The sequence below is a fragment of the Pezoporus wallicus genome, unplaced genomic scaffold (assembly GCF_028554395.1).
Source record: "Pezoporus wallicus isolate ANWC-B61680 ecotype Strahan unplaced genomic scaffold, APGP_CSIRO_Pwel_v1 contig_1035, whole genome shotgun sequence".
Taxonomy (NCBI): domain Eukaryota; kingdom Metazoa; phylum Chordata; class Aves; order Psittaciformes; family Psittacidae; genus Pezoporus; species Pezoporus wallicus.
The window spans coordinates 988,795-1,003,579 of record NW_026636811.1 but is presented as its reverse complement, the minus strand read 5'-3'; the positions used below and the strand labels follow the sequence as shown (position 1 = coordinate 1,003,579).

At 39.5% G+C, this 14,785-nt stretch overlaps 1 protein-coding gene and 1 long non-coding RNA gene across 8 annotated transcripts in view; both read right to left on the bottom strand.

The window, feature by feature from the left end:
- BEND5 (BEN domain containing 5) overlaps positions 1–14,785 on the bottom strand; it is a 952,584-nt gene that overhangs the window by 625,440 nt on the left and 312,359 nt on the right. The window lies entirely within an intron of this gene.
- The window catches only part of LOC130595238 (uncharacterized), a 75,461-nt gene continuing 63,634 nt past the window's right edge, over positions 2,959–14,785 (bottom strand). The window contains exons 2-3 of the long non-coding RNA XR_008971274.1: positions 5,022–5,224; positions 2,959–4,090 (exon numbers count right to left, since the gene is read on the bottom strand). This is a non-coding gene — a long non-coding RNA (uncharacterized LOC130595238). The remainder of the gene's footprint in view (positions 4,091–5,021; positions 5,225–14,785) is intronic.

Here is a 14,785-nt window from a genome sequence, read left to right as displayed (position 1 = left end):
AAACCTCTAATAAATCAAGGGAACGCCAGATTCCAGTTACCTCATTCTAGTGACTGACGTTCTCCACCATCTAAAGGTAGTGTTAACTCTAATCCTTCATGTTAAGCAGGAGAGTGCATATGCGTTCCAGGTATGAACTTACTAACCACTATAGACCACCTTGAGTCTACATGGTGATGCTTTCCCTTCTCTATGTAGCTCCTTGTATAGACGGTTTTAACAGGGAGCCCTGCCTTCAGCTATTCCCAGGAAAAGCCATCTTATTGTCCTGATCCAGGCTTTGTTAGATCAAGCCTCTGAGGCCATTCCCTGCAGTGGCATTCTACTGCATCTGCTATCTCTAAACAAGGGGACACTTTACTGCTGGAAGAGGTGGGTAACACAGCCGCTTCAGTGGGGTAACTATACTGCAAACTAATATTGACATTGCAGTCTCTCTGACACAAAGAGAAAATCATGAGCCTTCATACCTGAAACCAGTGTTTTGCAAACATAAGTATTAACAGGCTTTTCATTTAGATGCATTTCCTAAAAGCATCAACTTGAAAAGGTTGAAGACTGAAAAGGGAAGAAATCAGTTGAGCTCCCTTATATCTATCCACTGTGCTACAGCCTTTATTTACAAGATTATACATGTAAAGTTTACACATTGAGTTTATTTATGACAGCAACAGCATGATCTGCTAGTGAAGCAGCCTGTCCTAAGCCCTCTCCTTCTTTAGCCAAACAAATAACCAGTTCCTGAATTAGCCATCATAAAAATATATAAGACCACAGCTAGCACTGCTAGTTTCATGCACAGCTCCCTAGGAAGCACATCCAACTTGCTAAGTCATGCATGGTAAAATATTATCCTGGCCTGATGAAATTGGGATTTTAACCTTGATAGTGGTACAAAATGAAGGACAAAAATAGGAAAAATCTTGCAAATACTTCTGCAGTGTTTTCCATTCATACAATAGCATGGAAGGCACTATTGGGAAGAACAAATGAAAACTAAAGGTCCCAAATCAAAGATTCATAGAATCATTTGGGTTGGAAGGGACCTCTGGAAATCATCTAGTCCAACCCCCAAATTATAAGACAGAAGTCAAGAACTGGTTGGTGCAAAAAAGAAAAGCGGGCAGTCACTTTTTTGAACCAGTGGCCTGTGGATGCAAACCACCAGCAGGTTACTCATTACCCATGGCATTTATCATATCTAGTTAAATAGACACCGTGCAAAATTACCACCACTGTAGTCATTTTAAAGATACTAAAATCATTCATCCTTCCCCCTCATATTTCTTTTGTATTTGAATGTATTCTTCATGCAACCTACAACAGAAAATTAAAGAATCCAGGAGACTGCCATTTATCTTGTTTTTCATTTACAAACATCAGGCAGATCATATAGATTTGCAATTCACAAATGTCTGGCCTTTTTTACATGTAAAAATTCACAGAGATATTTGAGAATAATGCCCAAATACCTCCACATATCTCTATGGGTTAATAAGTAGTTTAATGCGGTAACAATACAATTCTGGCTTGCCAAGCATATAATTTAAACAAAATGTCCAAGGATGTATTCAAGTAGATATTTATCTCCCTAATCAATAAAATTGGAGTCATAAGTTCTTTGTGCTTTGTGTGAAATAACTGGTAGTTTCTATTCAGACAGATTATGCCAATTTGGATGTGATGCTCCAGGAAAAGGGGTCATGTTACATTTCGACAATTAGATTACTAGAGTAAGAGAAACAAAATATTTTGATCACATCTCATCCAGCAAGTATATCAAATCTCACCCTGAAAAAGCGACAAGTCAAAGCTTCAGCAGAGTCCTATTACACTACTCAGGGACATTAGAGAGGCAGCTTGCATTACAAATTTCTGCCTTCCCCTAATGAGGCAGTAGACACTGGGACACAGTTGCCTCAGAATACGTTCTTTTGTCTTTGGCAATTCCAAATGAGGCTATGTAACAGGAGATTGGGCCCTTGGGAACAAGCATGCAATTTCCAGGATTCAGCTGAGACCTCCTGCTTTCTTGGTAATGGAGCAGAGAGACTGAGCAGGGGTGAACTTGGGAGAAGATTCTTAAAGAGGGTGACACAGTGGAGAGTGATGCACCTTTCAATGCTTTCCCAAGTTGAGTAACGTCTCTCTATTACTATGAACTTAGTAAGTTAGTTATTGCAGGAGCAGGAGCCTGTGGAGGAGAGTAATGGCAAGTATGACATACATGATTTGGAACATGTGATCTGACTGAGGCTGAGCTACCCTGCTCTCAACTACAATTCAGTCATAAGAGATTTCCATTGTGAGCCTTTTCGAATACTTCATAATAAAAAGAAACTCCATGCTGAAGAAAGGCATTGAGAGCTCAGCCTTAACCTTGAGGTAATTTTACCGTCTAAAGCAGCTGACAGATCAGCTCACTGGATTACACACACGCTCTCATATCCCCCCCAAAAAAGATTTGGCAACAGTTATAGACATCCTAAAGCAAGACTTTTAGTTTATAATGACTCATGTAGTAGCTGCGTTCCCAGAAATTAAGTATTGTGTAAGTGATATGGCTATTTTGCCAAAGTGGGGTATAAGCTAAGATGAAGCATCCAAGGGAATGATCCTATTATGGCCTGGCAGCTGGGTAACTGCAAAAAAAGAAACAAGTGGTTTATATCTCTGAGTCATCACCTACTGAACTAAATTATTTGAATGTGAAGGCTGTGAGAGCTTTCATTAATGAGCACATGGGAGAAACATTCCTAATGTTAGTCCATAAGGTAAAAAATGCACGTAGAAAAAACAAGTTATATGTGATAACATTAAACAACCAGAAATAAGATGTTGGCATTAAATACAGAGCTGGAACAGAAAAGAACAGATTCAAAGAAAGTTGGTTCAGGCAGGGTATTTATGCCTGTTCGGTTCATTTTTCTGAGTATGTTGAGAGAATGAAGGGTTGCAACTAAGAAATACCATGACTGAGATATTTCAGTGGACACTTTTCCCCATTAAACAAAAAAGTAAACCTTTGTCTGCCACAGATAAGAGTTGTGATTGTTCCATTAAAGCTAGACAATTATAGTCCATGCTGTTTTGCAGTCAGTCCAGCCTTGTCTCACTGGTATCTGAAGTTTGTATTGAATGCCAGAGTTCTGGAATGCCCCAAGTCATTCATTTGGGGCAGCTATTAAAGAACTGCAAGCACAGGCCAGATGCTTGCTGTTTGGCATGTTTAAGTGCTTTGCTAAATTGAGCCTGCATAACAAAAAAGACACAGTCACTTTTCGATCCAACTCTGCACAGTAGAACACACAAATATATTTGAATCACACTGGAATTTAAATGCATGCTTACAAAGTCAACCATATTCCCACAGCTTTTGCTGAATAGGGACATCAAGGAAGGATTCTGAGAAGTTCAATTTATTCATAGTTGTAGCTATAAAATTAGGAGATGTCAACAGTTATGTCACCTTCTCGACTCTTGCTGTATCAGGTTAATGACTTCTACCTTTCTTAGCAATAGCAAAGCAGTTGGCGTAGGCACCAAAGCTGGACCAGCACCAATGGCAATCACTTAAAAAGCAATATATATATTTAGCACCAGAAATGAACAAGGTTCACCGCTACCACACATAATGATTAAAACTGCACATTTCTTGCCTACAGTCAACTGTCATATTGAAGCAGATGAGAAAAAGAAACGTTTCTTTTTAGGACATGGACTTCTGGAAATTACATCTCATCTTGCAGCTCAAGTGCTGCAGGCAATTTTTTGGGGATGCTATTATCCTGCTGGCATGCCTCACAGTTATGCTCTGTGATAGGGTCTAAGCATATTGTGGTCCCCCTACACACACTGATTTGAGCCCATTGAGGCCTGCCACAAGCAAATAATATGTGAGAAAGGGGTCAACAACAACAGGAAATTAACAACATGGCATAAGCCAAACCATAAATACGGAGTACAGAAGGAGGAGGTGGAAAGGTGCTTCTCCGCAGTTGACAGACTTGCTCATGATCAGGGTTTCTCCTAGCTGACCTGCTTCACCTTGAAGCAGTCAACATTTCTGGACTGTGTCATTCATTTCTTCCTTAAGGGACACATGATCTTCAATAAAAATAAAGAAATCCAGGCTCTATACATTCACATCTTAGTGTCATCATTCAAATCCCAATTTTTCTTCACTCTGACAAATGACATGTCGCTGTGCATTCACAGACTAGTTATTGGTAGCTATGAATTTTAACAGCTTACCTTGCTGTCTTTTAAGGCATTTGTTCTGTTACTGGGGACAACTACTGAACGGTGAAGTTGTGCTGAAACTGGGTGCATGTACATCACTTGGGTCAACACTTAACCGTAATGACTTCTACATTATATCATCTCTAGAAGTCTTTGTGCAGGTATCATTACAGCTAGATGATAATACCACACTTCATTTTTTGTCTCATTTTCAACAGATTCACTCATCTAGCCCTTTTATAATCAACTTATCCCATTCTGTAGCCAAAGCCATGAAACACACATTTCAGTCTTAGAGCAAAGATGTAGTAATCATACTATGCTTAAGCATGTTTTGAGACAAGTGACACTAGGCCAGCAGTTTTAATTGCCTTGAGTTGGTGAGAATCAGATATAGCCAGATACAGCCACTGTCACAGCGTAAATGAAAGTGTAATGGGTATCTGAGATAAACAGAAGCACAAACAACTCAGCTGCAAATGAGCAAAATCTGTTCATGAGGCAGTCTTATGAAATAATTGAACACTTCTGTGCATTCTGGTTTTGCTTGGACTATTAGCAATCAGGTGCATCACCCTTTATGGGGAATTACAAACCTGATTTCTCATCTACTGTGGTGAAAATGTGCCCTGACAACAAAAGGCCATCTAAACTAGATTCCATCTCTCTCTCCCAGATTGCTCCAGCTTGTTCCAGAGCTTCCTTCCTGCATTTCACTCCTGCTGGCAATCCTTAGCTTTGACAAGAGTTTAACGTTTGTTAATAACCATACCACTTACCCGTAATGCTAACCACAGTGATGAATTCTGGGCTCCGTGCAACCATTCCTGTATTGCTGCTGCTTCTGCAGTGTTCCATAATTGGCCTGCCTGCAGGGGGGACCATGGCTCCCCTCTCAAATGATTTTTCCTATAAAGTCTCAGCTCTTGCTAATAGCTCCTGACAAATAACTTCCAGCGCTCCAAGGTTCTTATTTCCCATTCTTAGCAGGAATTGGGAAATATACATTTCTGCTTGTTAACATACTAACAAACATTTCAAGCACGGGTCAGCAGCTCAAACACAGGTCCCTCTTTCAGGCAGCTTCTGTTCCTTGTTGGCAGCCTCCTCACACATCTCCCGTAACCATACTGTTCTGAAACAGCTGTGGCTCCCAGCCACCCTGTACTCTAAGCACTAAGCCCCCTGCGTTGATTTAAACTTTTATCATTTTAAACTTAATAAAGATACAGTAGCTCTCTTGCAGGTTCAAACATCTGTACTGCCAGGATAACGGCCTTCCATGGCAATAGACAGTTTGGCCTGTAATTCAGTGAAGCATAGATCCATATTCTCATATTAAGGAATTTCACTGTGAAGAAGATTGTTCATTTGTTACAAAATTATCTTTATTGCATAATAATTTAATCCCTCCCTACTGGCAACAGATACCAGTATTCAAAACAATCTTAGCATGAACATTTTGTAATTATTTCTCTTTTAATATAGTAGTTATTTATACGGCCTTCATTACCATAGCTTTCAACTACTTAGTCCCTGAATAACTAATTCTAAAACATCTTTCTGGCACAGCACACTATCTCTTTATGGGTTGGTAATTTAGGAAAGCACAAGATTAACCAAGAAATGAGTACCAGACCGGGCAGCCACACCTGTCATCAAGTTCAAGCTCAGAATCTGTTATTTATAAAACTTGCAAAAGAAGACCAAACAAAAACCAACCAAACCAAAAACCAACCCATACTTCAGCAGGCACTATGTCCAACCTCACAGCATGCTCTCATGAACAACCTACGCCACTGGATGCTTAAATTTCTGGTATGGGTGGACTGTCTAATGTTTTACCATGTTACCTCATATTATTGTATGCTCAGATATACACGTGCCATCTGCTTAAAAAGGAGACATCCCCCCCATGCTGGGATGGGTTTCCATTCAAGAAGGAGCCCCATCACACAATCTGACACACATATGCAAACTTGACCCATTGAGTGTTAACGTATAATATGAGAGGAGATGCTGACATTTCAGTCCCAAGATATGACTTGCAGCCACTTGAGGAATCTCCAAGAAATCTCAAGGAAAGCAGATAGAGAACAAGGAGCCAGATCTGTTTAATGACAGTGAAGGTGGGCAACAGTGATTTAAGTTACATTTAACAAAAATGTGTTACAGTAAAGACCTTATAGGTTGAGAAAATGAATAGAACATAGCTGCAATCCATTACCTATTATTTTTATCAGTCCTTTCATTTTCAATGTATAAGTCATTACACAGATTGAGCAAAACTGCTTAATAAAGCCATACATCAAGTGAAGTGTCTAAGATGACCACCTGCTCAGTTAAAATTCTAGCATCAACATTAAATAATTATTCCTTTTTAGAGGTAAAAACGTCCTTTTTTCAGCTGCGATAATTTGGGTTAAATGATTTTCAACTACTACTTGCAACTACAGGATACGATCAAAAGGTGGCAGCAGAATTGTCAAGTATTCCTCCCTACCCATACTTTTTATTTTGGTTCATTTTAAAAGCAGGCACAATTTTCTTCTCATACCTAATAAAGGAACAATACTCAAACCTCATTACAAACTTAGATTTTTAAGCACTTGCTGTTAAAATTTTGGGGCTTGTAGGCACACATGTTCATATATATGCTGCGCTATATTGCTGAGCATGCAATGCAAGAAAGGTTCTTTAACTTGATTGGGTTTATACTCTCTGGTTTTCTGGGATCAGCTCACTATGCAGTCACTATTACCAGCTAATTTAAACAACTTAAACTGACAGGACATCTTACAGCAATTTCGTATTTCACCACGACATGTGTACAAGCATTAGCGTCACAGCCAGGGTGTTACAGCTGGAACATTAAAAAGGAGCACAGGAATAAATCACTAATTTTCAGGATGCTCTTGGTTTTGACTATAGATACATAATTCTAGGAGGACACTTGGGTTCCATTCAACAAAAGGTTAGTATTTAAAGAGAAACATTGAGTACACAAATGTATGAATCAATGGAAGATTGCGTGAAGTGCTTTTTCTGCTGCTGTCATTCACCACATGTGACCAATAATAGAAGCTGGCAGAACTCCAGCAGCTGTATTTAAGTGTCTGCAATTTTGCACAGATGCCCAGTAGCATTCTGGACAGCACATGTGCCATACATAGCACATAAGAAGCCATGGACAAGCGCAAAGAGTAGAAAAAATAAAGAGCATGACAAAATGAAGTACCTGAATGTTTAAACTTTAACTTACCCCTTTCTGCATATACAAAAATAATGACATCTCATTGCACAGTGAATTTGTTGTTTATTTTCTCCATGGGTTTTGAGAAAACATTGAGAAAACAGAAGGCAAGACACAGCGTTGATGAGCATCTCTTCTATACTTTGCTTTCTTATCACTTACCACACAGCCTCATGACTTACCACATATTGTAGAGAAGGGACAATCAGCTAGTTTGTGCATGGGTTCATTAACAGCAATCTTTTTACTAACCCAGTACCTCCCGAGCACTACATTGTTAATCTTTACCTCATCCTGTGAGGCAAAGCAATGTTAAAACAGAGCACTTCCTTACTTATTACTGGGCATATCCATCTAGGATATATGCAGAGCTGGATGTTCCCTGAATCATGAGCTACAGAGCAGCTGGAACCTCTGTTTCCAGTTAGTCCTTTGGCATACCTAGCAGGGTCGTGGAAGACACTCCTTAATCTGCATGCAGTGGTGGCAAGCATTCCTCCAGAGGTAAGAAAGATGGGACATAGCAGCACTACCAGGGACATGTGGACAGTTTGACAACACCAAGTTTTCAAAGTGAGTAGAGATCAAGCATAAGCCACTTTCTGTCAAGGTAATAAAACAGATGCTTATGTATCCTGTGGTGAATTTTAAGGCCTTAAACAAACAAACCAAAAACTGTTAGAACAGTCATAGATCACTTACCTTCGTTAATGTGGTTCAATTAAAAAGCTTTACTTTAAAGGAAAATAATAAGAGCATTTAGGTTGATGTTTTCCGTTCTTAAAAGCAGTAACATAACTGTAAAAGATATAAAGCGTAATACATTGCATAACTCCACTTTCAGTAAATTATGTTGTAATTTGATGCATCATTCTGTTTTTTTTTTCCCTCTTACTGAGCTTTCAGCCAACACTGAAAATGCTTTTCCAGAGTAAATTGAAGCCAACATTGGAAGCTCTATCGTACTTAGGGATTAAGTCCTTTATGATGAAATGATGCACCTCATGAAAAAACCTGATGTCCCACTGCTACTGCTGGAAAAGAGCTCCCTAAGTTACTGAACAACAACACATCCATCCCTTCAATTTAGGAACAACACTTTTGTAACTCATTTATGACTTTACATGTCTCACATAAGAAAAAAAAAAAAGAAAAGGTAATTGCAAACTAGAATGTAGCAAACTATTAAACTAATGATGAAGAAAACATTAACATTAATATTTTGTGTTTTAAAGCTAAAAATGTACAAAAGTAGTTTTAATTATAACACAGCTTATGTATTGCACTCTTTTGCTAATAATTTGGAGGTTATAACCAGTTATAGTAAAGCACCTGAGTCCCTGTTAATCACTGGCATAAATGTTCCCATCTAGAAACAAAACACCAGCACACTGCACAAATCCCCATCACCTGGGGCTTTTACTACTGGCAGCCATCACATTCATCATTATCCCACTGTTACTGTGATCCTTTGCACACAGTTATCTCCATAGGACCTACTGTAATTGAGACGAAGAACAAGAAATAGCATCAGAACAGAGAAAGACCATTTGGCCCAAAGTACTCCCTTTCCAAGTACTTATCTCAAAATACAGACTGACAAAGCAAACTCCTTTCTGAACTGAAGCTCAAGTTGCTGTAGGAACACAGCACATGCAAGACAAAATAATAAAACCCATGCCACACTGAAGTCAGTTAACAGCGTAGATGGGGCTCCTGTCACAGACTCCTGATTTTGAGTTAGAAGAGACTGTCTTTAAACCTATTTTGTGAAAATAATTCAGTGGGCAAACTTCAGCCCTCCTTACCCACAGGGTACTGTAATTAACAGAATTATTTTGCATTATTATTTTGCATGAATGCCAAGGGCAGTAGAATTTAGCTTGGTACGTCACTCACAATGTCTTTAAATCACCATATACTAGAAACAGCTCTCTGCAAATTATTCATTCAATAGCTGAGTTCCATACAGTGCTGCATATTTTGTACCTTCATCTATATGGAATGTACACTGCTTTGTAGGATAAGAAAAACTAGGAATGCTTTGTGGGTAGTGTGGTGGGGACTGAAAGAAAATAAGATAATCAGATGACCTCCCCCTATTTTAATAGGCAGAACTAGAATGTAGAGATCAAGAAGAAGAAACCCATTCAAATAGGAAATGCATAAAAATAAAAGGCAGATATGAGGTGACAGTCCTAAACCAGTTATTTCAGAGTATGGGCAGAGAAGGGTGACAGGACAGACACAATCTGATTCACAGCTAGGAGCAGGATCTAGCTGTACAGTAGCAGATAAGACTGGAGATGAGGAATGGCAAGCTTGCCAATTCAACCACTAGAATGGTGGTGACTAAGAAAAAAATATGTACCAGAGACTGGACAGATAATATAGAGTTGATGATATGAACCAGAATAGTATATCAGTATTTCTACTGGTAAACTCAAATATTATATACCCTGTTCATCTGCATTACAGCCTAGAAAGGATTTATTAGCATTTATGTTAATGGAATATTTAAAATCCAATATATTTAAAAATTACGATGTATTAAAAATAACAAGCCACTGTTCTCTCATTCCTTGTTTATGCTGTAACACAACAGCTGTGATAACATATTTTCAGTTACTTGATGCATCCACAAACCATAGTCTCTAGGAACACAACAAATTAAAAGTGAAAATAAATAAATAACTAGATTAAATTAACAAATTATACCAGCCATGCTCAATAGAAGAGAAACATTTGAAGTAATGAACCATAGGAAAAGTGTCCAATCAAAGTCATGTACTCTGCACAGTGCATAGATTTTGGCAGGTCACCAAAAGGTGAGAGATGTACAGGTTTTACTAAAAAATGCTCAGCCTTCTCAGGCACCTACATCTGGTGTTGTCTGCAGGGAGTCCAAACTCCACTTCAGTCACTGCACCTGGAGTTTTATCTTCACTGCCTCTAGCTTTCAGGACAGCTAAGTCAAATGGAAACACAAGATCCAGAGACTTTAATGGAATTTACCCCATCTGAACACACCAACAAGGAAGCACCCCAATTAATATCCACCACTGCAGTGATGCAGGACGAAAGCCTCTGCTTCTAGCACACTGATATCCTAAACTATAGATGCCACTCTCATCGTGTTGTCCAAAGGCAGCACCTGGACCCTCCTCCCACTCCCCCATCTAGTTGCACTGATTTTAAGAAAGGTTAGAGTTTAGTAACTCTAAAAATCAGTGCATCTCCTATGGTGCATAATAGCAATTTATAACCCTAATCTTACACAGCCAACAAGCAAAAGATACAAATAACGTCTCTAAAATTTCACATAGAGCTTGCTCAAGACTGAAAGACACGTTCACAGCCTAACCTACAGCACAAAGCAGGGCCTGCTGCACTCTGCACAAGCTCCAGGCTCCAAGTAACTCTCAAAAAATAATCCTAAACAGACCCCATTACAGTATACCCCAGCAATGGCTGAAAATCTGTAATTAATTATTACTGTCAATTTAGCATCTCTCACGAGTGATTCCAGGGACATGAAGCCTTGACATTTTGAGAGTTATCAGAATCAATTTAATTAGTTGAAAAATGGTTCCTCTCAGTATAATGACCACTCTTAACTGCTCCCAAAGCACCCAAAGAAACCAGAATTTAAGAGCATTCGAAAGGATTTACCTGTTCAGACTGATACACTCTATGAAGTGGAGGATATGACATAGATATGGTGCAAGTTAAAAGGCTATCAAGAAGGATTACAAAAGGACATGCAGTCCTAATGTTTCATAATAATTAAGCACCCAGAAACAGTTATCACAGCAATTACTATACATGCATGATTGATGCAGACTTTTCCAGGTTTTTAAATTACACTCTAAATGATCATGCCATGGCAATTCCAGAAAATGGCTGGTCTTTTTCATTAAATTAAGGTCCAAGAAAAATAGACTGGGAACAAAAAGAATAACCCACAACTCAATCAGTTCTTTAAACACATAATGCAGGACACAGGGATTATTCAGGGTTTTAATGAGACTTAGTGCAGAAAGCAACAACAACAATCCCGAGGCAAAACCTCACCAATTATGAGACTTTTTATCTTGTACTATGTTTAACTTAGAAACCTTTGCATCCCTGCAGTCTACAAGCAAAAAAATTCTTTACATAGCGGGTTTCAAAGACTGCCTAACAATCAATATTTGGGAAGAGCTACATGAGAAATTTCCCTTGTGATTTAGCAATGACTCTGATTCCCCAAGGTCTATGTTACTGACATTGCTGCAAATGTAGTGCAAGCAATGAAAAATGGAAGCTGCACACACTGTGCTTTCCCTGTTGCCTTTACTCAAGTCATAACTCACTCTTGCATATACTGTAATTTAACCTGCAGAGATCCCAGAGGGTGCTGTATTAACACTGTGTGAAAACTTAACCCAATCATTAAAATTGTATAGCAGATTTTGCAGATTATTGAATGTTTTCTAGTAGATCACTCAGCTGAACTTTCTTGCATTAAGCAGAGGCTTCATCTGATTCATAAATTAAGTTTCAGGCAAATCACCAGAGCATTTTGGCACCCAAAATGAGCCAGAAGCTGAGAAATGAAGGCCATATATGTCAAGTTTCTGCATGTTTTCTGACAGACCTTAAACTCTCCATTAGAATGCCCCTTAAGGTGCCTAAAGTCACTTCATAAAAAATAATATATACCACTACTGGGTATAAACATGGAACTGGGCAGCTGCTAAAGTCACCCTCTGAAGAAAAGCTCCATCTCTGGGTAAAGACTTTGCTCTTTCTCACAAACCCTCAGCTGAAGGCTGGCACACATTCAGAGCTGATACCCACCACTCAAATTGTTAGCAGGTATTAGCTGTCACATTTCATTAGCCCCTCATCATGCTACCTTGCATCATGCCAGCATATAATGTGATATAATGGAACATGACGTGACATATGTGATGTGACGTGATGTGATGTGACAGCTACCATTTAAAGGGGAACACACCTATTTTCAAATCAGACGTCCATTATCAATTAAAACTGCTCTGGTGATGGTCAGACATTCGTATGTCAAGCCCAAGCAAAACTAACAGGCATGTGTTGCCTGTGCTACTGAACTGATGAGCTGGGAATCTGCCAGCTACCCAAATTATCCTTGGGTAATTTGACAGATCTGTAATATAAGCTCTGTGTATCAGTTCCATGTCATATTTGCTCAGTAGTACTGAAAGCATGTTTTTGCCATTTTTCTCCTTCATCCATCATAATTAAAACCACCTAAAACGCTGATTACCAAGCTGTAACTTCAGTTCTGATATTATTGGCTGCTGTACTTGATAACGTGAAGGAAAGAGGACAAAGAATATTATTCTGTGGCTGCAGTGAACAAAGTCCTGAGAGCATTGCAAAAATGGTCATTTAACTGACCAGATACAATGTGGAACTAATGTGAAAGTTAGTAAGAGCAGCATAGAGCGTGAGTAATAAAACCTTTTGTATCCACTAATGCAAAATGATTTTTCTCGCTCAATAGAGAAAAGACATTAAGTGCTTGTGTTGTAGTTTAACCCCAGCCAGCAACTAAGTCCCATGCAGTCACTCAGTCCCTCCCAGTGGGATTGGGAAGAGAATCCAAAGGTTAAAAGTGAGAAAACTCGCAGGTTGAGATAAAGACAGTTTAATGGGCAAAGCAAAAGCCGCACGCACAAGCAAAGCAAAGCAAGGAATTAATTCACCACCTCCATGGTCAGGCAGGCGTTACAGCCATCTCCAGGACAGCAGAGCAATGGTTACTTGGGGAGACAACCAACATAAGTTCAAATGTCCCCCTACTTCCCCCAGCGTTACATGCTGATTATGACACCATGTGCCATGGGATATCCCTTTGATCAGCTGGGATCAGTTATCCTGGCTGTGTCTCCTCACGACTTCTTGTGCACCCCAGCCCGCTGATGTAGGGTGGGGGGAGGAGAGGAGCAGAAAAGACCATGATCCTGTGTATGCACTGCTCAGCAACAATGAAAACATCCCTGTGTTATCAACCCTGCTTCCAGCACAAACCCAAAATACAGCCCATACTAGCTATGTTAATAAAATTAACTCTATCCAAGCCAAAAACAGTGTGGCTTGATGCTTAAAACCAAAAGATCTGCATATGTGCAATGAGAGTGTCATAAATCGGTTGCAGACAACAGGCTGTGTAATGTATGCGTAATTCAAAAGCAGAGAGCTTGTAAATGAGTTTAGCATAGAAGTGAAATTCAGACACTGTGGTGCAGCAGCTTTACAATGCATAAGGAATACATATTATCCCTATGCAGATTAAAGTATTGATTCTTCATCATTCTATAGTTTAGCCATTAATATTCATGCAAACCCTCAGGGCTGGTCACCTTGCAAGAATGCACAGGGCGGAGGGTCAGCCCTGTTCTACACCAGTGCTCCAGCACTGGAGAGAGCTTTCTGCACACACAGTAACATGGCTTCCTGTGAGCGATCCTTCTGCAGTTGCTGCTCAGTTGACTGTTTCTGATGATCTTGCTGCTGCTGCAAAAAAGGGTGAAGCTGCTGCCTCTAGATTTCCCGATGCAAAAATTGCACTTCAAGGCCGGATGGCAGCTTGAAGGTCACACACGCTGACGCCTCGTATGCCAGAGACAGGAAGCCTAATTTTAGCCCACAAGAAACTAGAGTGCTGATTAGAAAAAATGAGATTCTATAATGCTTCAAAAGCTTTACAGGGGAAAATTATTCTTAGCACAAGATATCCCATCATACCTACGGGATGCGATGCTTCAAGGATGTCGAATGAAAAGGTTTCCATAATAAGTGGTGGAAATGAATGAGAAGTAATTACACAATTGTCTAAAAAGTGAATGTTGAAAGAAACTGTGGATATAATAGGATTATACAGTGATGCTTTACCTTATTATCATCCAGCCTCATAGGATAATAGAGAAATAAGTAGCAAGCTGTGGATTAAAGACATCGGAAATATTTATAGTTTCATTTCCTGGTACACCAGTTTCCACAAAACTCTGCAACATGAGCAGCAGAGTATGCCACCTTTTCCTTCTCAAAGTGCTTCCAGATCTAGTATGATGGCACCCACACAGGTCTGTCTTAACGGAGAGCCCAGTCAAACGTGACTTGTCAGGCTCAAGCAGACAGGCTGTGCGATGGTGTCTGCCCAAGATGTACTGCAAAGTGCCAGTGGTTGTTACCATGAATTGCAGCCTGGTGCCTTAAGAACGGAAAGTTATATCCTTAAGACAGGTTGTTTCATAGACAACC